The sequence below is a fragment of the Triticum aestivum genome, chromosome 7D, assembly GCF_018294505.1.
Source record: "Triticum aestivum cultivar Chinese Spring chromosome 7D, IWGSC CS RefSeq v2.1, whole genome shotgun sequence".
Lineage (NCBI taxonomy): Eukaryota > Viridiplantae > Streptophyta > Magnoliopsida > Poales > Poaceae > Triticum > Triticum aestivum.
Window position 1 is genome coordinate 259,590,813 of NC_057814.1, and position 9,216 is coordinate 259,600,028.

Here is a 9,216-nt window from a genome sequence, read left to right on the forward strand (position 1 = left end):
AAGGATCATTGGATGGATGGTATTCTGGCAGAAACACACCCGCGGGCTTTTTCGTTCGCCACCCAGGAGGATATTTCGGTTAGAGATTTCTTGGGGGCCACGACTTTGCGCGTATCGTTTCATCTACCGCTTTCGGTACAGGCGCATGCAGAGACTAGGGATCTCCAACGTCTTGTACGTGACATTCAGCTGCACGATAGCCTCTCGGGGAATGATAGCTGGAACTGCACTTGGCTGACTCAGAAGTACTCGGCCAGCAAATACTACAACTTCTACTTCAGGGAGGTCCGGGCCCATCAAACCTATACCTGGCTTTGGAAGTCCAAGGTTACAATGAAAATAAAGGTTTTTGGGTGGCTGCTTCTTTCTGATAGACTTAACACAAGAAACATGTTGAAGCAAAGGCACTACAACATTGGCAACGACTATACTTGTCCTCTCTGCGAGTCCAACGTGGAAGAAACACTTGAACATCTTTTCTTTGATTGTGCTTTCAGCAAGGATTGCTGGTCTGATATTGCCATTTGCTGGAGTTCTCAGGGCTCACGATTGGATTGGATAAGCACAGCAAAAACTGTATGGAACAAGCCAATGTTCATGGCAATATTTTTACAAGCTGCTTGGAGCATCAGGAAGGAACGAAATAATAAAGTCTTCAGAAGAATAGCACCCAGAAAAACATCCTGGATCTCAAGATTAAAGGAAGATCTATCTCTCCTAACTCATAGGGTAGGAGACAAACACATCTCCTTTCTAACCTCCTTTGTAGCTACCCTTTGAATTGTTTCTTTCCCAACCCCCACCCATACCCAAATGGGATGGCATGTACAAATCCATATGTAAATCCCCCCCCCATTTATTAATTTAATTACACAGTAGGAGACTCTCCTACTGTTTCAGGTGTCAAAAAAACAATTGTATTGATCGGAAACTTAAATACATGTGTGAATACATAAACAAACACTATGTCCCTAGTGAGCCTCTACTAGGCTAGCTCGTTGATAAAAGATAGTTAAGGTTTCCTAACCATGGACAGAGTGTCATTTTATAACGGGATCACATCATTAGGAGAATGATGTGATGGACAAGACCCATCCGTTAGCTTAGCATAATGATCATTTAGTTTGTTGATATTGGTTTCTTCATGTCAAATACATAGTCCTTCGACTATGAGATTATGCAACTCCCGGATACCACAGGAATACCTTGTGTGCTATCAAACATCACAACGTAATTGGGTGATCATAAAGATGCTCTAAAGGTATCTCTGAAGGTGTTTGTTGAGTTGGCATAGGTCGAGATTAGGATTTGTCACTCCGAGTATCGGAGAGGTATCTCTAGGCCCTCTCGGTAATACACATCATAAGCTTGCAAGCAAATGACTAAGGGGTTAGTCACAAGGTGATGTATTATGGAACGAGTAAAGAGACTTGCCAGTAACGAGATTGAACTAGGTATGAAGATACCGACGATTGAATCTCGGGCAAGTAACATACCAATAGACAAAGGGAATTACGTATGTTGTCATAATGGTTCGACCGATAAAGATCTTCGTAGAATATGTAGGAGCCAATATGAGCATCCAGGTTACGCTATTGGTTATTGGCCGGAGAGGTGTCTCGGTCATGTCTACATAGTTCTCGAACCCGTAGGGTCCACACGCTTATCATTTGTTGACGATATATTGCTATATGAGTTATATGATTTGGTGACCGAATTTTGTTCGGAGTCCCAGATGAGATCATGAACATGACGAGGAGTCTTAAAATGGTCGAGAGGTAAAGATCAATATATAGGACGTTGGTATTTGGACACTGGTAGTGTTTTGGGATGTACCGGGAAGGAATCGGGTCACTGGAAGGGGTTCTGGGCACCCCCCGGCAAGTTATAGGCTTAATGGGCCAAAGGGAGGGACAGACCAGCCCGCTAAGGGGCTGGTGCACCCCTCCACTTGTTTGGACAGCCCCAGGGAAGGAAAAGGGGGAGGGATAGCCCCTCCTGCCTTTCCCTCTCATGGGAGAATGGAAAGGGAGGGGCGCCACCCTCCCCTGCCTTTCCCCGCACTCCAAATAAGGAAAGAAGGGGACGTGGCTTGGGAGGGACCCCAAGTAGGATTCCTCCTACTTGGGCGTCTCCTTTGGCTGCTCCTCCCTCCCTCCCACCTATATATATGTGGGAGGGGCGCCTAGCACACACCAGACAGTTGCCTAGCTGTGTGCGGCGCCCCCCTCCACCGTTTACACCCTCGGTCATATTTTTGTAGTGCTTAGGCGAAGCCCTGTGGAGATCACTTCACCATCACCATCACCACGCCGTCGTGCTGACGGAACTCATCTACTTCCTCGGCGTCTTGCTAGATCAGGAAGGCGAGGGACGTCACCGAGTTGAACATGTGCAGAACGCGGAGGTGCCGTGCGTTTGGTACTTGATCGGTTGAAGCGCGAAGAAGTTCGACTACATAAACAACGTTGTGAAATGCTTCCGCTTATGGTCTACGAGGGTATGTGGACACACTCTCCCCCTCGTTGCTATGCATCTCCATGGATAGATCATTGTGTGTGCATAGAATTTTTTTTGTTTTCCATGCAACGATTCCCAACAGTGGCATCCGAGCCAGGTCTATGCGTAGATGATATGCACGAGTAGAACACAAAGAGTTGTGGGCGGTGATAGTCATACTGCTTACCACCAACGTCTTATTTTGATTCAGCGGTATTGTGGGATGAAGCGGCCCGGACAAACCTTACATGTCCACGTACATGATACTGGTTCCACCGACTAACATGCAAGTAATTTTGCATAAAGGTGGCTGGCGGGTGTCTGTTTCTCCTAATTTAGTTGAATCAAATTTGACTGTGGCCGGTCCTTGAAGAAGGTTCAAACAGCAAACTTGATAATTCACCGTTGTGGTTTTGCCGTAGGTTAGAACGGTTCTTGCTAGAAACCTGTAGCAGCCACATAAAACTTGCGACAACAAAGTAGAGGACGTCTAACTTGTTTTTGGAGGGTATGTTGTGATGTGATATGGTCAAGACATGATGTGATATATGTTATTGTATGAGATGATCATGTTTTTAATTTATCGGCAACTGGCAGGAGCCTTATGGTTGTCTCTTTATTGTATGAAATGCAAGAGCCATATAATTGCTTTACTTTATCTCTATGCGTTAGCAATAGTTGTAGAAGCAATAGTTGACAACACGACCACGATGCAACGATGGAGATCAAGGTGTCGAGCCGGTGATGATGGAGATCATGACGATGCTTTGGAGATGGAGATCAAAAGCATGAGATGATGATGGCCATATCATGTCACATATTTTGATTGCATGTGAGGTTTATCTTTTATGCATCTTATTTTGCTTAGAACGACAGTAGCATTATAAGATGATCCCTTCACTAAATTTCAAGATATAAGTGTTCTCCCCAAGTATGCACCTGTGACGCCCGGATAATTAAGCTACAGTAATTCCCTAATAATGATGCCCCATCATCATGATTACTATTGTTAAACTCGCGTTGGTTCGAATCCGGTCAAAATTGAAAATCAAATTAAAGGCCAAATTCAAATTTCTCAAACATGCAAACTAAAATGTTCTAAGTATGGAAAATTTTCCATAACTAATTATGGTAGTGACCAACACTTTTGTAAAATATTTAAATGCCCTTTTGTGAATATAACATTGGCTAGAAAGAATTATTAAATGCTTTTTAATTACTAAACAATTTCAATCTATTTTAAATCCCTCCCCAAACTTTTGTGGCAATGCCTAAAGCTGGAATGTGATTTATGGACAAAGTTTCATATTACATAAAAGTCTTTTGCTCTCTAAAATAATTAAAAAACAGAAACTATAAAAGAAAAAGTAAATGAAAAAGATAAACAGAAAAGGGACCCCCCCTCTGCCTTGGCCTTAGCCCACCCAACCTCCTGGCCCAACCAGGCCGCGCACCAAGCCGGCCCACCCCCTTCCTACTAGCATACCCCCACCGGCCGCCTCCTTCTCCCCACTATGCGTGCGACCGAGGCACGCGACCGAGCTGTCCCCGTTCGACCCCCATGCCGGCGCCGCCCCGATGGATAAGGTCGAGCCTCCCTCGGCCTCGTCAGCTCCCCAGGATCTTTTCCCCCCTCCCACTCGCATTCGCCCCTCTCCTCGCTCCCTGCTCTCGATCTGGTCGAGCCCGACGCCGTCGTCGCCATGGCCTCCGCCGTCCATGCGCCCACGGTCACCCCCACGCCCTGAGCTTGTGCCCACGAGCCCCGTCTACCTCCGCTACATCGTCTACGACCGCGGGGTTGACCTCAACGCCTCCGTTTCGCGCAGTGCTCGTTGATAACCCACAAGTATAGGGGATCAATTGTAGCCTCTTTCGATAAGTAAGAGTGTCGAATCCAACGAGGAGCTAAAGGTAGAACAAATATTCCCTCAAGTTCTATCGACCACAGATACAACTCTACGCACGCTTAACGTCCGCTTTACCTAAAACAAGTATGAAACTAGAAGTACTTTGTAGGTGTTGTTGGATAGGTTTGCAAGATAATAAAGAGCACGTAAATAAAATCTAGGGGCTGTTTAGATAAAGACACAATAAAGTTAGTATAGCGAGTGTGGAAAAGTGGTGGCAGGAGTTGCGAAATTGTCCCTAAGCAATTGACTACTTTACTAGACCGATAGCAAGTTTTATGTGGGAGAGGCCACTGCTAGCATGTCATCCCTGACTTGGAATTCTACGCACTTATGATTGGAACTATTAGCAAGCATCTGCAAGTACTAACGTTCGTTAAGGTAAAACCCAACCATAGCATTAAGATATATTGGTCCCCCTTCAATCCCGTATGCATCAATTTCTATGCTAGGTTGAAGCTTCTGTCACTCTTGCCCTCCAATACATAGTCCTATCAACATACAACTAACCCTATGGTGTGATCCATGCGCGCGCTCATATGATGGGCACCAAAGGACAACAACATAACCACAAGCAAATTAAATCAATCATAGAAATTCACCAATTACCGATAGGACAATGAAAATCTACTCAGACATCATATGATCACAACACATCATTGGATAATAATATGAAGCATAAAGCACCATGTTCAAGTAGAGGGTACAGCGGGTTGCGGGAGAGTGGACCGCTGTAGATAGATGGGGGAAGGTGATGAAGATGTTGGTGAAGATGATGGAGGTGTTGGTGTAGATCGTTGTCACGATGATGGCCCCGACAGTGTTCCGGCGCCACCGGGAGAGAGGGGGAGAGAGCCCCCCTTCTTCTTCTTCTTCCTTGACCTTCTCCCTAGATGGGAGAAGGGTTTCCCCTCTGGTCCTTGGCTTCCATGGCATGGGAGGGGCGTGAGCCCCTCTGAGATTGGATCTATCTCTCTGTCTCTCTCTGTTTCCGTGTTCCCCGATTCTGTCCTTTCACCGTTTCTTATATTCCCGGAGATCCGTAACTACGATTGGGCTGAAATTTGGACACGATTTTTATCCGGATATTGGCTTTCTTGCGGCGAAAGAAGGGTACCAACCGCCTTACGGAGCGGCCACGAGTGCCCAGGGCATGCCTGACCCCCTGGGGCGCGCCCCTCACCCTCGTGAGCCCCTCGGGCATCGTCTCGCATTGATTCCACTTCCCAAAATTCACATATATTCCAAAAAAAATCTCCGTCAGTTTTATCCCGTTTGGACTCCGTTTGATATGGATTTTCTGCGAAACAAAAAACATGCAACAAATAGGAACTGGCACTGGGCACTGGGTCAATATGTTAGTCCCCAAAATACTATAAAAAGTTGCCAAAAGTATATGAAAGTTGTATAATATTAGCATGGAACAATCAAAAATTATAGATACGACGGAGACGTATCAACATCCCCAAGCTTAATTCCTGCTCGTCCTCGAGTAGGTAAATGATAAAAAAGATAATTTTTGATGTGGAATGCTACCTAGCATAATCTTGATCATGTAACCTAATCATGGCATGAATATTAAGACACGAGTGATTCAAAGCAATAGTCTATCATTCGACATTAAGACAATAATACTTCAAGCATACTAATAAATAAATCATGTCTTTTCAAAATAACATGGCCAAAGAAAGTTATCCCTACAAAATCATATGGTCTGGCTATGCTCCATCTTCACCACACAAAATATTAAAATCATGCACAACCCCGATGACAAGCCAAGCAATTGTTTCATACTTTTGACGTTCTCAAACCTTTTCAACTTTCACGCAATACATGAGCATTCGCCATGGACATAACACTATAGGTGGAATAGAATATGATGGTGGAGGTTGTGTGGAGAAAAAAAAAGGAGAAAGTCTCACATCGACGCGGCTAATCAACGGGCTATGGAGATGCCCATCAATCGATGTCAATGTGAGGAGTAGGGATTGCCATGCAACAGATGCACTAGAGCTATAAATGTATGAAAGCTCAACAAAAGAAACTAAGTGGGTGTGCATCCAACTTGCTTGCTCACGAAGACATAGGGCATTTGAGGAAGCCCATTATTAGAATATGCAAGCCAAGTTGTATAATGAAAAATTCCCACAAGTATATGAAAGTGACAAAAAAAGAGACTCTCTATCATGAAGATCATGGTGCTACTTTGAAGCACAAGTGTGTAAAATGGATAGTAGCATTGTCCCTTCTTTTTTTTTCTTTTTTTGGGCCTTTCCTTTTTTTGGCCTTTCTCTATTTTTTTATTTGGTCTTTCTTTTTATTTGGCCTTTCTCTTTTTTTTTACGGGACAATGCTCTAATAATGATGGTCATCACACTTCTATTTATTTACAACTCAATGATTACAACTCGATACTAGAACAAAGTATGACTCTATATGAATGCCTCCGGTGGTGTACCGAGATGTGCAATGATCTAGCGTAGCAATGACATCAAAAAACGGACAAGCCATGAAAACATCATGCTAGATATCTTAGGATCATGCAAAGCAATATGACAATAAATGCTCAAGTCATGTATATGATGATGATGGAAGTTGCATGGCAATATATCTCGGAATGGCTATGGAAATGCCATGATAGGTAGGTATGGTGGCTGTTTTGAGGAAGATATAAGGAGGCTTATGTGTGATAGAGCGTATCGTATCACGGGGTTTGGATGCACCGGCGAAGTTTGCACCAACTCTCGAGGTGAGAATGGGCAATGCACGGAACCGAAGAGGCTAGCAATGATGGAAGGGTGAGAGTGCATATAATCCATGGACTCAACATTAGTCATAAAGAACTCACATACTTATTGCAAAAATCTATTAGTCATTGAAACAAAGTACTACGCGCATGCTCCTAGGGGGATAGATTGGTAGGAAAAGACCATCGCTCGTCCCCAACCGCCACTCATAAGGAAGACAATTAATAAATACCTCATGCTCCAACTTCGTTACATAACGGTTCACCATACGTGCATGCTACGGGAATCACAAACTTAAACACAAGTATTTCTACAATCCACAACTACCCACTAGCATGACTCTAATATCACCATCTTTATATCGCAAAACTATTGCAAGGAATCAAACATATCATATTCAGTGATCTACAAGTTTTATGTAGGATTCTATGACTAACCATGTGAATGACCAGTTCCTGTCAGCTCTCTAAATAGATATAAGTGAAGCAAGAGAGTTTAATTCTTTCTAAAAAAGTTATGCCCACGCTCTAACAAATATAAGTGAAGCAAAATAGCATTCTACAAGTGGCGGTTTTCTATGTGTAGGGAAATAGGCAATCCATACTTCAAATGATATAAGTGAAGCACATGAAGCATTCTATAAAGCCATACTCAAAAAATATAAGTGAAGTGCAATGAGCATTCTATGAATCAACAAGGACTATCTCATACCAGCATGGTGCATAAAATAAAAGTGAAAACTAAATGCAAAAGACGCTCCAAGATTTGCACATATCACATGAACGAAACGAATCCGAAAACATACCGATACTTGTTGAAGAAAGATGGGATGCCTTCCGGGGCATCCCCAAGCTTAGACGCTTGAGTCTCCTTGAACATTTACTTGGGGTGCCTTGAGCATCCCCAAGCTTGATCTCTTGCCTCTCCTCCTTATCCTCATATCGAGACATCCTCGATCTTCGAACACTTCATCCACACAAAACTCAACAGAAAGCTCGGTAAGATCCGTTAGTATAATAAAGCAAATCACTACTCTAAGTACTGTTGCAAACCAATTCATATTTTGTTTTTGCATTGTAGCTACTGTAATATAACTTTTCCATGGCTTAATCCACCGATAGAAACTGATAATTTCATCAAAACAAGCAAACTATGCATCAAAAACAGAATCTGTCTTAAACAGGACAGTCTGTAGTAATCTGAACATTCACCATACTTCTCGCACTCCAAAAATTCTCAAAAATTTAGGAAAAATAAAAAATTTGTATAGAAAGATAGTGCAAAAAGTTTCAGATCCGTTTGACGTTCCAGTAAAAAATGTAAAATCACGCACTACAGCCAAAGTTTCTGTCTTGCACCGCAAAAACCAACAAGCAATGTAAACATCCTAAAGGCAAATCTTGGCACATTATTTCTATTTTTAAACTTTATAAAAGCACACAACAGAAATAAATGACTCTCTAAAACTTCCGGGTTGTCTCCCTGACAGCGCTTTCTTTAAAGCCATTAAGCTAGGCATATAGTGCTCAAGTAATGGATCCACCCGGATCCCAAGGTATATCAAAGCCAATTTTAATTAACAATGATTTGTGATTTAGTAGTGAGCACAAAGTAACATATATCATGCAACAACGAAGTCTAACTCTCTTCCAATGCATCGGCATGTCATAAAAGAAAAATTCATGCACACATAGTAAAGGCCAATGCATAGTATAAACAGTTTCTTGCAATTTTATCATATTGGAAACATAGAGAGGTTGAGATATAGTTCCTATCTCATAATAATTGCAAGTAGGAGCAGCAAGCACATGCATATTATATTCATCAAAATCATCATGTGCAATGGTAAAAGGCAACCCATCAATATAATCCTTAATAAGTGCAAACTTCTCCGATATAGTGTAGTTTGGAGAATTCAAAAAGATAATAGGACTATCATGTGTGGGTGCAATAGCAACAATTTCATGTTTAACATAAGGAACTATAGCAAGTTCATCTCCATAAGCATAATTCATATTGGCATCTTGGCCACAAGCATAGCAGACATCATCAAAAGGGAT